At 49.5% G+C, this 17835-nt stretch overlaps 1 long non-coding RNA gene across 7 annotated transcripts in view; it reads left to right on the forward strand.

Annotated features, from left to right (window-relative positions):
- LOC113483276 overlaps positions 1-17835 on the forward strand; it is an 83623-nt gene that overhangs the window by 51219 nt on the left and 14569 nt on the right. For all 7 annotated transcript variants that reach the window (XR_003399000.1, XR_003399001.1, XR_003398999.1 and 4 more), the window contains 2 exons: positions 16113-16951; positions 17492-17664. This is a non-coding gene — a long non-coding RNA (uncharacterized LOC113483276). The remainder of the gene's footprint in view (positions 1-16112; positions 16952-17491; positions 17665-17835) is intronic.

Here is a 17835-nt window from a genome sequence, read left to right on the forward strand (position 1 = left end):
CACTGAGGACTTGATGACCTCGTGAAACCAGGGATTTCCGTCTTTGATGAGAGAGCACAGTGCACAGTAGGAGTTACAGTCATATGGGATAAAACGATTTTGAATAATCTTGGAATTTAAAGCAAGGAGTCAGTGCCCCTTCTGTCTGCATTATCTAACAAAAGTAACAAATTCTCTCAGACAGGGCAGAAAGACGAGAGCGTCAACATGATAATTGTACCACTGAAGCAGTTTTTAATTATGTAATCAAGTATCTTTGTGAAAAAATAAAATTTCAGCTTTCACATTTGAAATAGTGGCTTGAAAATTGAAGCTCTAAATCCAGGCAGGTAGCAGTCAGAATTTTTGAGTACTCCAATCTTTCAATCATGTGTTATGAGATAGCAGCAACCTCCAGCATCCATGGGGCACCACAGCCTGCTCTGCCTGAGGAGTCCTTTGAAGACGGGTTTTGACTGTGTCCCACTCTGGTCTGCAGCGTGTACCTGATTTATGGCTGAAATTTTTCTCTTTGGGGATTTTAACCATGGTTTTCTGAGGATGAGTGGGCTCAGACCCCAAGGCACGGCATCGGCACCTGGAACTGCCGAGGGGGGTCCAAACCCCAACTCCGCTGTGGAGCTGCCCCATGCATGTGGCTGCCGGGGCCACGCTCCCGCCTCTCCTCTGCATCTCTCCGCTGGTGCTGCTACCTGCACCCGGTACGTGCAGCGCTCGTCCAGGCCATGGGAGAACCCAGATCCCACTTCTCCTGCGGCTGGGAGGGCCAAGAACCTCTGGGCGGGCCAGAGCACCTCCAGCCTTAACGAGACCCCCGCTTGCTGGTGATGAGCTGCGTCCAGCCGGCGGGTCATGGGGCAGAGGGAGGTTGCCTGTGGTGGAGGCTCCAGGAGGCAGCTCATGGCTGTGGCCGGTGCTGCCACAAGGAGCATGAGTTGGTGGTGGCCGTGGGCAGGGGCACAGTGAGCTGTGGAGTTGTGACTGAGCACAGCCACCCCCAGGGGCTGGAACTACTGCACCTTTCTTGTTGACATGAGGTTGTTCCACTTGGCGCTAGGCAGGGGTCAACATGTCGAGTTTAACTTTGGACCCAAAGCGTTAAGACTCGTGTTTCCACTGAATTTTGGGACTTTGGAAATGTTCTGTTGTTTTTCAGCACAAGCTCATGAACTTAGAATAAAATTGTCCTTTGGGGAGAAAACAAAACAGATGAAAAATGTTTATGTAAGGTCTGGAGGCTGAGGTGGTCTCAAAGCAATGGTCTTTCATCTGTGTTTTCCATCAAGTTCAAGAGCAACTCTGAGCAGAATTTGCCTTGGTTTAGGGAGGCAGAAAAAAAATCATGTGTTATAAGAAGAACCCTGAATAAGAAGATTCTTTCCCAAGACAAGGCATCCAGACCAAAAGCAAGTGGTGGCTCCGGGAAGTGCTCAAGCACGTGGCTACAACCACAGGTCCCAGAGTCCTGCCAACAGCAGCCCCACTGCAAGGCCAATTTAGTTTCAGCTCATAGCAGCATAAATAGGGGATGATGTGAAGCTCACTGGACTCGTGGCTTCTCCTGAACGACACGCACACGTCCGTGCTGCTGAATTCATGCCTGTTCTGGCAGTTTGTTTGCCTGATCCTTAAATTTATGTGTTTGTCTTGGTCTACACCAAGTGCACCAAGCCCTGCCAAGCCTACGGCAGTTCGTGTGGGCCACAGACAGATGCCTCAACACACCGGACAGACTGCGTGGATGTTTTCTGCCTTCCTGCAGTGCCTGCTGCTTGTTAACAGAAAGAAGCTGACATAAGGACACCGAGGAGTATGGCTTTACAGAAATGCACTCCCTGCATTTCTGACTAAAGAGTATGTGCTGAGTAGTTAAACTATGGCAGAGAGACTGAAATATTTGAGAGGTTTCTACTGGAGCCTGCTTTTAACTGTCTGTAGCCCTGTTTGGAAACGGGCTGTAGTTAGTACATGCTTTTAGCTTGAATTTGCACTTCTTCAGTCTGGGAGGAAGAATGGAAGAAATGTTCTGAAAGCAAATTCCATGTACGTCTTCTGCCATCTGCTAATAGCATGTGTGAGCAGCTCTGCTGCCAGAAACCGAGGAACAAAGATAACATCGTTGTGGAGAAAATTGCACTGCTCTGAAAATGAGACTTATTCCAGATGACTTGATAGCTCAGCACCCACTGGGGCCGAGGCTGGGGCCAAGTTCTGCTCCCTGGCACTTGTATAGGCCCAGGATAATGTTGCTCGAACTCGCGTGAGCCCTTACAGGGGCAGCACTTTTCCTGCTGAGCCTAAAGAGCAAGTAAGCTTTATAATCCATTTAATATGATGGCCTTGATGGAATCCCAGAAATTAAATTATTTAGGGCAGGAGGAAGGACAAAAGCTGAAAAACTCACTGAAGCCACATGCAGGCAACTTGCAGAAAAAAAATGTGGGGAGTCCAGACTTGCACAGACGCAGTGAAGCACCAAGGAGACTGTCGGAGTCCACCTGCCCGTGGCTCCTTTGTGCGACCCACATGTCAGCACCGGTCTGCAATGCTGGGTGGCAGATGAGGCTGGTTACCAGGAAGGAATACACTGAAACAGAAATCATGCCAGACATCCAGGCAATGTGGCAAAAAAGGTCTAAAAATGACAACAGGAATTTTGTTTGATACCTCCTGGTAAATAGTTCTCTCTGTAATTCTGCTCGCAGTCAGCTCAGCTTCATTCTCCTGGACTTAGCCTGTGATATTGCAGAAAAATGTTATTAGTAGATCTCAGAAGTGTTTTAGTCTCAGTGTGGAGCTGGTACAAGGATGGGCTGGCTGCTCTTGAAGCAGCCTTCTCAAAGGCAGAACAAAGGGGAGAAAGGTCTGTGTTTTGCCTTAGCGGACTGGAGTGTGCGTTTACACCATTCCTGCCGGAGCAGGAGGGGATGTGACATACAAAGAGGGTTTCTCCACGGCTCAGACTCTTTTTGCAGCCCCTTTTTGTGCTTGGAAAGCTTCCTTTGTTTTCAGTGGCATCTGTAAGCTTTGGAAACTGGCACCCAGTTTCCCTCTTGGTGTTACATTATGAAATAGTTAATAACATTTTAAGGAAGGGAGTGGAGCTGTTTATAAGCAGCTTTTGCATCTTTCACGTTTCTTATTTCTGTGTTAGTGGAGTGACTGTACCTGTGACGGTGCTGGATGGACACGGGAAGGCGCCAGCTGCTGTGAGGGGCTTGCTGCAGGTCTCTGAGGTGGGATCTAGCCCCAGCACTGGCCCCTGGGCACCTAGATCTCTGGGTGGGTCGGGCAGCGATGATGTGTGCGCAGGGCATGCAAAGTTTCTACCAAAGATGTGTCAGCTCCTGATTCTCGCATCACTCCAAAAATCCTTATATAATAAAATAATGAAAGCCTATTACAGAATTTCTTGGGAAAGCTCTTACATGTGTTGTTACATGTGTTGATGAATCGCATGTTCCTTCTGGACCTACAAAAACTTCTCTGGCTCACATGCTCTCTGAGAGAGGTGCAAATTCATCCTTCTCTAATGGTGGCATGTTCTTCTTGTCAAAACCAGAGGGTCTGGTGTCAAGAAGCACTAAGAAAATCCCCCAGCTCAGAAGATGTCTTTGTTTTTCATTCAAAGCAAGCCATCACGTCCCTGGAGAGGTGAATTCTTGTGTCTGCTCTCCATCCTCTGGGTGCAGAGGATTTGTCATTTGAAGGGCCCCGACCCTTCACCCCGCCCCAGGCTGGCTGTGAGGGGGGGGACAGGCCAGGCGGGGGGGCAGTGGTGTGCACGGGGCCAGGTGCCATGGGAACTGGCTGCTGCCACGGATGGAGCCTGGGACGGCAGGGTGAATGCCGAGGGGCGAAGAGAGGCACGAGAAATGGCACAGCGGAGGAGAGAGGGGAAGGGGAGGGCAGGATGGAGAGGCAGAAGGAGTGCTGTGGTCTTGGGATGAGGAGTGGCGCCAAGGAAAGGAACATGGTCACCGTGACATGAAGACTCTTCTGTTGACGTCATCCAACCTTCAGGCTTCACCACCCCTCCTTGTGCCAAGGCTTTCCCATTCCTTCTCTCCTAGAAGCTGTCCCTAGTCCTCCTCCCAAGCTTACTTACCAGAGCTGAAAGGACATGCTGTGTCACCATCATCCATCCCCAAATCAGGCTGTTCTACATCTGTCTGTGCCATAATTCATACAGGCAAAGGATATTAACAACTGTCGAACTGCCAGGTAAATCTGCCAGGTTGAAAACTAATCTAATGGCAGTGTAGTAGGTGTGCAGCTCTTCAAAAGTAAACTTACATTTACAGCAGGATCATAAAAATCCTTGAGGCACTCAACAGCAAGTTGCCTGTGGCTTTTCACTCTTGTATCTCCGGGAGTTACTGCTCAGTGAGGGAGTATGTGGTGTTTTGTGTGAACCCAGAGATAATTGTGAGCAGCTACTTAAATAGCCCTAATTATGTTTAGAGAAGGCTGTTCCCTGAAAGCAGCTAGAATCTGTGAATAAACATATTGCCACAGGTGACCACCTGATCTATGCATATGGACCTAAAAAAAGCCGTTTTGCTAAGAATAAATACCTCAAAATAAAGCTGAGCAGACAGCAGACGCCAGCAGCTGTGCCTGCTCCGTCCACGCTACCAAAAGCAGCACTGCACGGGGCTTGTCGTGGAGGAGAGTGCAGCTCAGGTCCTTGTGGCATTGCAGACAACCACAGAATGTTTAGCCAGCCTGTAATGTGCTCCTGAGGGGACTAGGGGGCTTAAAATACTGGCCTTTAAATACCACTCAGACAAAGAAAGATGAAGTGACTGGGCCCCGTGAATGGGGGGATGGACAAACCCAGTGGCTTACTTTGCCTAATCCCTGGGCAAACACTCGGTGTCTGCTGGCACCCGCTCCCCGCCCGGGGGATGGGGCTGGGTGGGCGCAGCCTCAGCCCCTAAATTACCCCTGGGGAGCGACTCCCAGAGGCTGTAGGACCTCGTGGGGCACCTGCAGACCTGCACTTTCTGTCTCTGGACAGGGTCTCTCTCTCTCCACCAGCGGTGCCTGCCCAGAACACGGCTCGGGCAGCGCCTGGCCCCGGCTGTGCCTGAGCGTTGGCAGGGTCCAGGGCCCGTCCCCGCTTGGCCCAGATCTGCAGCACAGCTGCTCCCCAGCTCGGCCCGGTCTCTGGGAGGTAGGGCTGGGCAGCTTGAGCCCTCTCCAGCCTCCTGCAGAGCTTGGTGCTTCAGGCAGAGTTGAACCCTGTCCTGCTCCCAACCGTGCTCCTGTGTGCCACCAGCCTGGAGTCTGGCCCTCAGGGAGGGCAGGACCTGCTCGGCTCGGCTGAGCCCACCGCCTGGTCGTGGCCGGGGGGACACACAGGAACAGCATTTGTTTGCAACAGTTAGCCAGTGAGCTGGCAAGTGGGGTTTGGGCAAGCAGAGCTCAGGCGAGCAGGGCTTAGGCAAGCAGGACTCAGCCCACAGGACCCAGCTTCCAGCTCGGCTGTGGCCCTAAGCTGTCAGAATTTTTGAAAGAGAAAGTCCGTGACAGAGAGGACAAATGTGAAGCTGTTTAACGTCTGTGAGGGTTGAAGAGTTCACAGTAACAGCTGAGATAATGCCGGGCCTGGCTCTGGGCCCCGAGCCCTGCCTGCACCGCCAGCCTTCCCCTGTTCTGGGAGCGAGCGCCCAGCTGCCTCACCCCGCCATTAACCACGTGTGGCTTCAGCCTGACTTAAAAATTAACATGCCAAAGGTCCTCCTAACCCACTGCTGGGCTCACAGCTTGTCCCCTTAAACTCTGTCTCTGAATGTTTCTTCGCATTGCTCCTCTCCCAGTGTTGTCCTGGTGTTGCCTCTGGATTTTGTCTCGCTCTGAGGGAAAAAAACATTATATCCATTCTAGTAATAATAAGGTAGGAATGAGAATAAAGGTAAATTTTAGAGACGAGTCTAATGTACCAGAGAGATAAAGGACTGTCAAGTCCTCTGGATGATCAGCGTTTGTTGGGGTCTGCAGCTGGGGCAGCCCTTGCCCCTGGAAGAGCCACAGGCTGGGGCCAGTTTCTGATGGGTGCAGGTGTGGGGCCGGGGTGCAGGTGTGGGGCTGTGCTGCTCTGCATTGCACAGGTTATGCTCAGGGCTGGGAGGCGTTGGCAGCCCGGCCAGCCCCAGCTCGTGGCTGGAAGCAATGCCAGTACCACCTCAGGCTATAGTCAGAAAAAGTCCATTGAACCGTATGGCCTCTTTGCTATAGACAAAACTCAGAGAGGTGACTCACACCTGAAATGTGAGGGTTTTCCTGAGGCCCTCCAAACAATCACTTCATTTCATGCCTGAATAGCAGTCAGTGAATTTCTAATATGTAAACAGAGACAATTACGAATCAAAACAGCCGGCGTTGCCTTTGCACACCACAGAGGCTTTCAGCAGAGCTTTGTGCAGTTGCACCAGGTGGGAGAGCAGTCCCGGTGTGACTCTGCCATTCCAGGACAGCTGAATCTCTGGTTATAACTGCATGAAGCTGTGACGACAAACACACAAGGCACCAGGACAAGTAACATCCAGTGGAGGTGCCGGTGTGAACCCGGGGTGCTAAGGCAGGCGTGCTGAAATAAGGCCACTGTTGAGCAGGACGTCTTTTCTGATGCTGTTCCTGCGACAGAGACCCACAACGTACGTGTGTGGAAGCAGATCCGTCTCCTTGCCAGTTTGCACAGACTCGCACATCCGTGCGCGTCGGCGATTGCTCCCAGCAGTGGCTCGAAATAGCCACAGCCAGCACCACATCCCGTTTTCAGAGAAGGGTGTTGAAACACGCGTCTGGACTGTTCAGCAGGGAGCCATGGTTATCAGAAGGGGAATAGCAACGCAAAATGAGAAGCAAGCAAGCCACAGTGGAAGGGGCAGACTACTCAGGCCCTCAGCTGCATGTCTGAGGTTTGTTGTGCTCTTGACGGAGTCTCCGCTACGCCCTGCAGGCAGATGGCCTGGAGACGGGTGTGAGCCCATGGCTGTGCACTGACAGGTTTAGTCTGGGGGTAGCACCTGTAGCTCAGCACCGGCAGGGCCACGTGCTGAAGAGCTGCATCGCTCTAATGTGCTTCTTCCTCCTCATGCATACTTTGAACCAACCCAGAGACGTTTTTTGATGCCTGATCCTCACCGGGGCCCCTCTAGAGATCGGTCTTGTTTTCCCTTCCAGGGCTCCCTGTAATTACAGCGCGTGGAGCTGGTGAACGGGGGGCAGGCTTGCTGCTGGCCCCGTCCCTGTGCGGGAGACGTGCCGGCGGAGGCAGGGGTGTTCGTACCGACCCCTGTGCAGGACGGGCCGGCCCCCAGCCAACCCGTCCCGGCGCGGCCGGATGGCGATTCCTGTGCGGCGGTGGCGCGCCCGCAGCTCTCACGGCCTCAGGCTGCCCGCCAGGCCCCTGTCCGGGAGGCTGCTGGCCCTAAACCAGGAGCAGACGAGTGGGACACACAGCAGCCTCTGTGTGCATGACACAGACCACACCGCATCCGCCCAACGGCCCTCGTACTCCAGTGTCCTCTCTCCCAAGCCAGCTGCAAGCAGATACCTATAAAACAGTCAGAAAATGGCAAACATACCTGCTGTTCTTCCCCTGCTAATCTCCCAGCCTCTCTCATTTTCAATTCAAGGGATTTTATGAGCTGGCTGTGAATCTCTCTGGTGATTCTCACTGGCTCTGTTCCACGTACTTGTCCATTTTCCCCATGAGTCCCTGAGAAATTTTCACATGTTTTCTGCAAAGGCCCTTTGCAAAGCCTTCTGCAGGGCTAGTGCTGCTGCATGAGGACTGACGTCCTCTGATTTGCTTTGAACCTGGCTCTTACGAGCCTTTGCTCTTTGTAGGCACCCTTATCCACCCCGCTCGATGGCCTCTAGCATGGTGCCTTTCTCTGAAGCTTTTCCAGTTCTAATGTACCTGCTGGAGATGAGGCAACCAGCACTGCAAACAGTGCTCAAAGTGTGTCTGAACCCTGGATTTGTACCCTACCACAGTTACATCTTCTGTTCTGGTCGCCTAATAATTGCCAGTGTTAAATCTGTTGGGGTTTTTTTGACTGCTGCAGAGCACTGAGTTGATGTTTTCACACCATCTAGCACAAGCTTGAGGCCTCACTCCTGCCTGGTAATGGTCCGATCATTTTTTATAGGTGAAGTTATACTTTTTTCTAGTTACATCAAATTACAGTTATATACATGAAAAATAATTTGCTGTTGTATTGCCCCATACTCAGCTTTGCTGGGGTCTTATGCATTTCTTCAGTCACCTCTTACTACTGCAATATATTGAAATAAGTGCTGGTAATCTTTAGTGTGCTGGGCTGTGAGCTGTGCTGAGTCAGGAGCTGCTGGAAGTCCTGTTCAGCATTTTCCCCCCAGGATTAGCAATATCCAAGAAAGTCAAGGCAGGAAACTGGAGATGTTTACAGCATCACTCATCTCAGTTTAATTTACTGTCAGATGTAAATCGATGCCTTAATCCCACTGTGATAAAAATCTTTATGATCTCTGCAGTGGATAAAGCTGTTTGGTCAGGCCAAGTAGCCAGTTTTAAACCAGTCACTATAATCCCCTTTTTCACCAGAGCAGGTGACTTTGTAAACACTATATACTAGATCCTCCCAAGACATCATTAGTCTGTAACGTTAGCTGCAATAATGAATTTACTTTGGACTTCTCTAGAATACATGATGGAGTTGTTAAGTTTGCTTCATTTTCCCATCACAAACTGCATTGACACGTAGTGTTAACGTTCTCTGCACAGTAACATGAACAAAAAAGATTAGAGTAGCATCTTTTTCAAGAATGATGAGCAAGCATCTTTAGTTAGATGAAGACGGGAAGTCTTGTGGTTAGACACCCACTTAGAAGCCGCAGGACTTGGCTTGTTTCCAGCACTGAACAGATTTTTTACATTATCTTTGAGCCCCAGCTTCCCCATTCAGGAATTTTGTGAAGTTCAAGTGATTCATATTTCCTAAATTGACTTCTCTCTTCCTCCTATAACCATTTTGGCTGACTAGGTTTGTACTCTTTCAACCATTAGATTTAAATATGAGTCAACCTGGAAGAAATGGGTAGCACAGGATGTACCAGCTTTGACTGAGAGAACACCCCAAGTGCACATATTTAAAGAATTAGAGTTTAACTGTGGTGTTGCAGCACTGTCTGCATACAAGGTCAACTTCACTCTTCCCAGCTGACACAAACCTGTTCAGCTCAGAAAAGCCGGGGACACGCAGCCGACTGCTGTGGTGACATTCATCTTCCTCCTGGGCAGGGGCATGTGAAGCTCCTCTGAGGGAGTGACCAGGCTGCTCTCCTCCTGGTGTGTTACAGCAGCTTTCCAAGCACTGATCCCTGCGAGCAAAAGAACTCCTGGGACAAACACCATGATCCTCTAGACCCTGCACTTACTCCCAGGAAACTTCATTTCTGACACACAGTGATGAGAAGCTCCGTTGCGTTCCTCCTGGCACATCTACCAAAAGAAATGATTCAGGGATGGCCTCTTAGCATGGACAGGATGGCACTGCTTGGCTTTCACAATAACCAGGCGTTGAAACACAGATGACTGTACCAGAGCATTTTTTGAATGGCAGTGATAACATTTGGCACATACCTCACGTTTCCCTGGTTGCATTCCCCCAGAACAGAGCACGGCACGTGCTTCCCCTTCCTCCCGATGTGCTCACAGCGATGCTGCGTACTGGGGGAATGCAACCAGGGAAACGTGAGGTATGTGCCAAATGTTATGACAGAACAAGGCCCAAAGTCAGCAGACACCCAGTGCAACCACTGCAGACGTCTGCTTTCTGTAGCTGAGGCTGGCTGCCTTTCTTAAGGAACTCAAAATCCTGTCTGGTAGAAAACATCTGAAGTTACCACACAGAAAAAGGAAAAAAACCCAAACAGTGATCACCTGGCCAAGTCTTTGGGATGGAAGATCTCAAAAATCTAGATGAGATGGATGTGGCACGTCTCCTGCCTGGAATCCCAGGGAGTGTGTCGGCAGCGTGCCCGATCGTGTGCTGCCGGTCAGACATGGGGCCAGAGCTCAGCCACTGCCCCGCCAGCCCCGTGCTCTGGGTCCGTCCTGCCTGCGGGAGAAGCCGGAGACGCCCGGGTGGGACAGCTGCCAGACCTGAGGAGAGACCACTTCGGCCCACGGCCCGTTCCCCCACAAGGCATCCCTTGGTCCCAGCACAAAGCCCTGCCTGCGGCCAGCGTGCCACGCCAGCGCGTGCTGCAGCCTCCTCAGCGCCTGGGGGGCGACGGCGAGCCAGTGCAGCAAATAGGGTGAACGGGGGAGAAGCAATTTTGGTGCAATGCTGTGACCACCCGTACTTCAAAGTCATTCTCTGTGGTGAGGCAACACGGGCGGGCAGAGCAGCGGTCACGTGTGGATTGTGCAGGTCCCTTTGGTACGCTACTGCTGAAGCCCTTAAAATAAGGAAAGAGGGACTGGCAACTCTGTCGCAGGGCTGAAAAGGCAGGTTCAGATCCTGGCACAGCTCTGGCTCATAATCTGACAGACTCCATACATTTAAAGTTGCAGAACTTAAGCTCTTTGCGTTTCAGCTTTATGAATGCTAGACAGCGTTTTTGCCACATTTAGTCTATCAGATTTCTCAGTTTTATCCACATTCCATAAGAGTAAATTAAACCCCCAATTATGCTGCCTTGCCTTGGTTGTAAGTGGGTGACAAGGAAGTCAGTGTCAAGACAGGCCTTGTGAGGAGGGGGGTGGTAAGAGCTGTGAAGTGCCCTGTCCACTGAAGTCTCAAATGAATGACAGGCTGGCTGTGCAAAGCATTATAAAGCCTTTGAAAATTAAGATGATAACAAGGCAGGCCCCTGTCTTTTGCTGGTGTGTGAGATTCAGAATCGCTGCTGCCGAACAGCATTTCCATGCCAGGAACCTGCACCAGCTGCTATGGCCGCAGCACAATCCTTCAGTTGATACCAAAGCATGGGCTGAGCTCCAGTTCTTGGACTCCTTCACCTCTGTATCACCAGGATTTCTTCAGCGCAGTCATTAACAGCTCACACATACCTGCCACACCTTCAGCACACGCCTCTGCATTCCTCGCCCTGCTCCCAGCGATGCCTGCCTCAGCGGCCCGCGCGCTCGGGCGCCCCTTCACTGTCTCTTATTCATGTGGGATCACCTCGTCCTTGAAGTGCTGTAAACTGTGGTCATGGTGAATTTAGCCCTGTCCTTGCAAGAACAGGTCAAGGGCAGATTATCCTGTCACCTAACCAATACTTTTTGGAAGTATTTTACAATTTACATAAAGAAAGTAAGTGCTGGAAACACCTGACCTGTAGTGACAACCTCTGGCCCTTACTACACACCAGCTAATGCCTGTCGCTCAATGCATGTCGCTCTGTTCTCCGAGCACTGACTGGAACCTCCAACCTTTCCCCCAATCTCTTCTCAGCTTATAAAGTTTTTCCTACCATGTGTTACGCTTACCAAGGCTCCCATTCCCACGTGCTGTTGGTATCTCCAGTTCTCAGGGTGTCTGACAAACAGCTCTGCCTTCCAGGGGATGCGGTACCTGGTAGCCCTGATGGAACAAGCTGGGTCACAGCACCTGACCCCGAGGGTACCTGGGCTCTGGGCCTTGGCACAGGCCAGCCGAAAAATGATCCCACCTTCCCCCCTTCTTGTTCTTACTCAGCGCAGCAAATCTAAACCTCAGATCGGCACAACTCCTATTGTTGCTTGATTTGCAGTCTAGAGAAAAATCAAGCTCTTCATTTTCATACAGCAAGTGGGAACCAGCAGTGGTTGGCAACTTCCCAGCCTTGGCCAAGGGCAAAGGAAAGAGTTAATCTATCACTCCTCTGAAACACAAATCTGCTTCTTACTGGGGCAAGGGAAAAATCCGAGTCCTTGACTAATATTAAAACACTTAGCTTAGACTGTACAGTTTCCCATTTTTCTGTTCTAGTCTCAAATTCGATGCCTTGATTTTTAATTTAATCTTTTATTTTTTAAGGTTTACCTGGCATCACCGCTTCTCAAAACTATTCATTCTGTCCATTAATAAGACTTATTAGCTGTTTACCTAACATGTTACTGCATTATAATTAAAATGGTATTCTGTTCTGGAAAAAAAAAAATCTAAGAAACGATATCTGAAGAAGTGTTTGTTAGATTTGTGCTGTAGAGAAGGTGTCCTCGGGCTCTGGAGGGAAGGAAGTCCCTCCAATTACCCTTGTTTTCTTCCAGCTGCCTTTCTGCACATGCAGGTCCTGCTGAGCATTAGATACAAGGGCCACGGCAGGTTAAGGTCTATATATTTTGAGACCTTATTGATGATAAATAGGACGTTACTGACAGATTCACTTCAGGCCCATCACAAAAGCGCTTCCTTCAGGAGAGATGCCGGGGAGGAGGGACGGAGACAGCGGCGGCGCCATCCTGGGGCATGTTGTGGTCCTGAGCAGGGCCTCTCTGCCGCCCTGCCCGAGTGAAGAAGGACCTGGCCGTGGGAAGGGCTTTTCTCTGGGAATGATCCCAGCCCCGGCCTGCTTTGAGGCTGTGGATTTTTTCTGCTGGTTCACTGCAATACTGTATCGATTTCGGAACCTGGCACACCTTGAGGTGTGATGTCACTTGTCTGATGACAGCAGAAACTTTTCTGACCACACATCAGTGCAAGGCTTACCTGCTTTCTCAGTTTTATTTTCTACTATGAGCTTTGCAGTCTTACATCCATGCTATATTTGCATACACAAAACTGCACTTTAAAAGTGGCCAGTCTGTTTTCAGTGAAAAAAAAATCCCTCCTTCTGGTATTTTTGCTAGCATCAGTCCCCAGAACACAGTCCCTCATGCAGGGAACATGTTCCCCACTGATGTGCCAGACAAAAGTTCATGGCTTTGTCTTACTGAAAATGAAGTCTTGATTATTCATGCAGTTCCCAATGAGTCACTCCACACCCTTGAATTATTTCTGACAGATGTAAAATGCATTCTGCTGAATTCCTACTCCGAAGAGCCTTTTGCATGACCGGTTTATCAGTGAATGTGAGCAGACTCATGATTTACAGTGCTTCATCATCATGGCATGTGCAATGCTAGACACGATGACTAGGGAAACCAGATCCACCTATTTTTTGTCATAGGCTCACAGCCCCCAAAATCTCCCAGCAGCAACACAAGAGATGTTCATGCAGGGCAGGGGTGTGCACAGGGAGACCCTGTATTACCCTGGGGATCTCAACACAGCTCTGCAGACGAAAGAAAACTGATGGGCTGAGGGGGTATGAATTCACTTGCAGGGATGATACAGAGACTGAACCCCACACCTGAAGGCCTATTTCTGTCACTTTTCACTTTCTTGCTTTCTCTCTGCTGCCGAGAGTGTGCTTTTACCACTGGCTGATTACTCAGCTGTGGTTCAAGTCATGCACAGCCACTGTCCCTGTGTGCCAGCAGTGCAGACCAGACCTTTTCAGCTGCAAGCTAAAGCTGGGCCCTGCTGCCTCAGCCTTCTGTGCTGGCCTTACCTCCTTTAAACTGGAAGTGCCCTCTCTGCCATGTTTACCCACAAACAGGCTTGGGTCACTCCATACACAGGCAGGACACACAGATAAACTTTCCTCCACAGCCTGCAGAAGACGGGTGGAGGCTGTTTCCCGAACGGCCTCTTCCTGGAGTGAGGGATCCCCACGCTGGCCTGAGGATCTTCACTGATCCGCTTTCTCCCACACAGAAAAGCTCTTTTAAGGGCTCTAACATTAAAGCGACTGTCTCCACAGCAGTAAGGATGCTCTGACGAGTACAGGCAGCTCGGAGCCCCCCCCCCGTGGCCCAGCGCTGCTCATGGGTGCAGCCCCACTGTGCACCACGCCATTATGAAGCAGGAACATACCCACAGTAATTTTGCTGCACCTTGAGCTAATGGTAATGCCGTGAGATTGAGTCTGGTCAGACATAACCGTTATCCTGTACATGACACTCCATGTGTCTCACAAGAAGTAGTGTGTTCCTGTAACAGGGAGCTCTGCGGAGCAGCTGAGCGCTCCCCGGCAGGAAAGACCAGGCAGAAGCCCCTGTTGTGATACCTGCAGCTGGTGAGAGCGGCTGTTGTGCGTCGGCCGGCGACTGCCAGCATTTCCATGACGCTCCCTCGCAGGCGGCCAGTGCTGGCACAACGTGAGGCTGAAGATGTGACCTCTGCAATGTGAGATTTTAGGCTGGGATTCCACATTTTCCTCCTGCGGCAATCTCTGTCACTGCAAAACAAAACAACAGCACCCACAACCATGTTAAGCAGTCATTCTAGGAATTCTGTAATCTGTTATTCATCCGGCTAATTAAAAAAAACCACCACACATTAGACTTTACAACTGTGAAGTTTGTTTTTGCAATGGTGAAACTCCCCCCGTCTTTTTATTCACAGATGGTCATGATGATACCTTTTTGTTCAATACTTAATCATTTTTGTGTCAGGTTTGACTTGTTTTAGGGAGTTAAATTGAGTGTCTTGTTCGAGGGAATCCGTAATTGAGATACAAATCTGTGCATCTGGGCATCTGTGAAAGACTTGAAGATTTGTGCAGTACATGTTTTTAAACATCTATTTTATTACCTTAAAGGCATCTACACAGGATGTTAGGAGAGGCTGATCTGTCATCTCCCTGTCTCTTCAGTAGACCCACTGGGTTCTGACAGCTGAATAGAGGCTATTAATTAAAACTGCCAGGTTTTGTCAGACTTTTGTCATACTCCCTAGATAATTCAGTCTTACGCATTTCAAGTAGCTTCACTGGGAACATGACCAAACCTTTTAATTTCCCCCCTAAATTCCATGCCGCTCTTTCCAAGGAAGAGGATTCATTCCGGCAGTAATAACCCTTTGCGTTTTGGGGGGGTGTAACTCGGTGCCATGTTAAGGAGTGTCGGGGTTTGCGCCAGCTCCTCGGGAGAGCGGCCCAGGGCAGCCAGCCTGGGAGCAGCTGTGCAAAGGTTCTGGTATTAACTCCCCACCCTCGGGAAGGTTACAGAGGATAATGCCACAAGTTTTGCAGGAATAAAGAGCCTTTTTGTTTCTTTTCTAAGGAGGATCTATGCTAGAATAAGCAAACAAAAATTGGACCCGATTTCACATCGCTCTGCTCCCACAGCTCTCCTCGCTGGTGTCAATAACTCTGGTATAATGACTCTTAGCTACCCAGTTTTAAAGGAGAAGTGCTATTTTTGCAGGTAACTATGACCTATTTTTTAATTCTGCTATATATACAGATATACTCTCTGTAGTACATCTATAAGTCCTTTGAAATGCATGTGATGCAGAGCAAATGGTCAGACCTTAAAGGAATATTTAGAAAATGCCAGTTTTGTTTATTTTGTTTATAATTGACTCTGGCCATATTCTCACTGATTTTCCACAGTAGCTTTCAAAGTAATGTTGGTTTGTCTGGATATTCAGCATCGTTAAAAAGTGCTTAAAATGTCAAATGCAAGGACAGTTGTTTGTTTTTTTCTCACTGCTACAGCCTAACACAGATTTGAACCATGAGCCATCTTGTTACAGCTTCTGAAAGCAAAGGGAAGCTGGATAAGTTAGGGCACAGCACAAACAGCCCCTGAAGATGCAGCAGTACCTTTCATGAATCGGTAGTGTGCAAACGGACAGACCTTGTAATGTTTTCTCATTGTTTCAAAGGAATTTGAAAATAAAATCGTTTGGGTTGAGAGATTGGTTTGGGATAATAACCTGTAGTCATAATGGACAGGTCTTTTATTATGCTGCTTACTTTCTAAATTATCCTCATCAGAGCTTTTCCTTAAACATTTAATTATCTCTGCTCCTCTCCGCTCCCTAGACTTCTCTAGTCAGCCAGCAGGGACTGAACTGGGTTAGTAAGTGGATTCTTATGGAAATACAAAATATCTGTTCCTGGAGCAGAAACAAATTTTCCTTCCCTGTAGCTATACCATAGTAAATTTAGAAATTTTATTTTTCTGTATTATGTAAGAGATTATGTTATTTATTGTAGCTAAAGTAATACTAATAAATAATTTATATCTAAGCACAATGTGTACATATTATAATTCTGTTTTTATTTGCTTGTAGAGCTTTTTACCCAGCCTCACCAGAGGAAGGAAACTGATTTAAAGAAATCCAGAACAAGATACTGTTCCAACTGGAAAAGAACATTTGGAGGGCACACCATCATCAAGCTCTGACAACCCCCCCTGAGCCAGCCTGTCCGCCGAGCCCAGCCCGCGGGGAGCACCCAGCGCCCTGCAAGGTGGGCTCAGCCCAGGGCTCTTCCTCCGCTCTTCGCTCCGGCAGGAGGTGGTGCAACAAGAGGGACCTTCCCGTGTGCCTCCTCTGCTTTATCCATCCCACAACACCCCCGTGCACCAGTGGCAGGGAGCTCTCCTTGGCACATTCTTGGCTCTGCACATTAGAATTAATATAATTAATTATATTAATTAATAGGATTACTCAGGGATCTTAATCTTCTTATACACTGTAAGTGATTGCCACTGAGGAGCCTATACCTGCACACCTCCACCCTAAATGTGCCTGAGGAGCTCAGCACCCTTCTCTCAACTCCCTGTGCTGCAGACAGCCAGAGTTAAAGTCAAGCTTGTCTAAATTCTGCCTTTCAAGTCCAGTTTATGCTGCCCAAGCACACACTTTTAGAGGAGAAAATGAGGATATATGGTTAGAGGTTAATACCAGCTTCTTACCACCCTCAACTGCGATAGCATTTTTTTGTGTAGATGGCCTGTACCTTCCATGTCCTGCTCAGAGACGGATGCTCTCCAGAAACCCGCTCCTCGCCCAAGCAGAACAGCAGGCTACGGTGTCTTCTTCAGGAGGAACCCCTGTTCAACTGGGATGCCCCAGACTCCCCCTGGGGCCAACCCAAGCTGCAGTAGAGCACAGAGAGGGCTGTTCAGGTAAGACAGCGCCTGCAGTTTGCACCCTCCCGAGGCTGCTGAGTGCAGCCCCCCACGTGGAAGTCACACCAGGAACGGGTGTGTTCCAAAGGGAGGTCGTACAGCACCTCCCAGGGGGCTGCATGGAGGCACAGGACTGGCATCTCGGAGGTTCAGGAGGATTTTCCCACAGCCCTCGTGTGTTCAGGTGATGGTCTCTAGAGACTCCACTGCCCATCACACCTTTTCCTCCGAGGTGTCCTCTGCAGTAACTAACCCAGTAGCCAGTTTTTCTGTTCCTGATCCCTTCTCATGGGCCTGCCCAGGGAATGAGGGACGCCGAGCCACCTTTGGGCCACCTCTCACGTCAGGGTCACCCTGAGGAGCTTGCTTCTATTCTTGATGCAGTGGTGGCATCTCGTAAAACCACTCGCTGTTAATTTCTGCGCTGCACGATGCAGTGTAAGGGCTAAGTGTAATGCCAAATTACAAAGTGGCGTGAATAAGAGCATCTGCCAGCGTCTGCATAAATATGAGGTCAGTGGGTTTACATTCCTTTAGGTCAGAAGACAGAACAAGCATGATCTCATCCCCATGCCAGTTTCTCATATTACAAAGTCACCACAAGACGTGACGATGCATTGTTCCTGCTGTGGGAGGATGGAGCTGAGGGCTTGCCTGCACCACTTGGGAGAGCAAACTGGAAGGAACACACATGCACAAGCAATCTCGAGGTAAGAATGCAGCAGAGAACAAGCACACTGGTCTTCCCACAGCCGAGCTCACAGTATATAACTCCAAAAAAACCTTAAATGCCTGGTCTTTGTTATGTTTTTGCCCTAGTCATTCACAGTCCCTAGTAAAAGCATACTGTATTTAAGAGGGACCACGTTTGCTCGCTGTGT

Source organism: Athene cunicularia, assembly GCF_003259725.1.
Source record: "Athene cunicularia isolate RWA chromosome 9 unlocalized genomic scaffold, athCun1 chr9_part1, whole genome shotgun sequence".
NCBI lineage: Eukaryota > Metazoa > Chordata > Aves > Strigiformes > Strigidae > Athene > Athene cunicularia.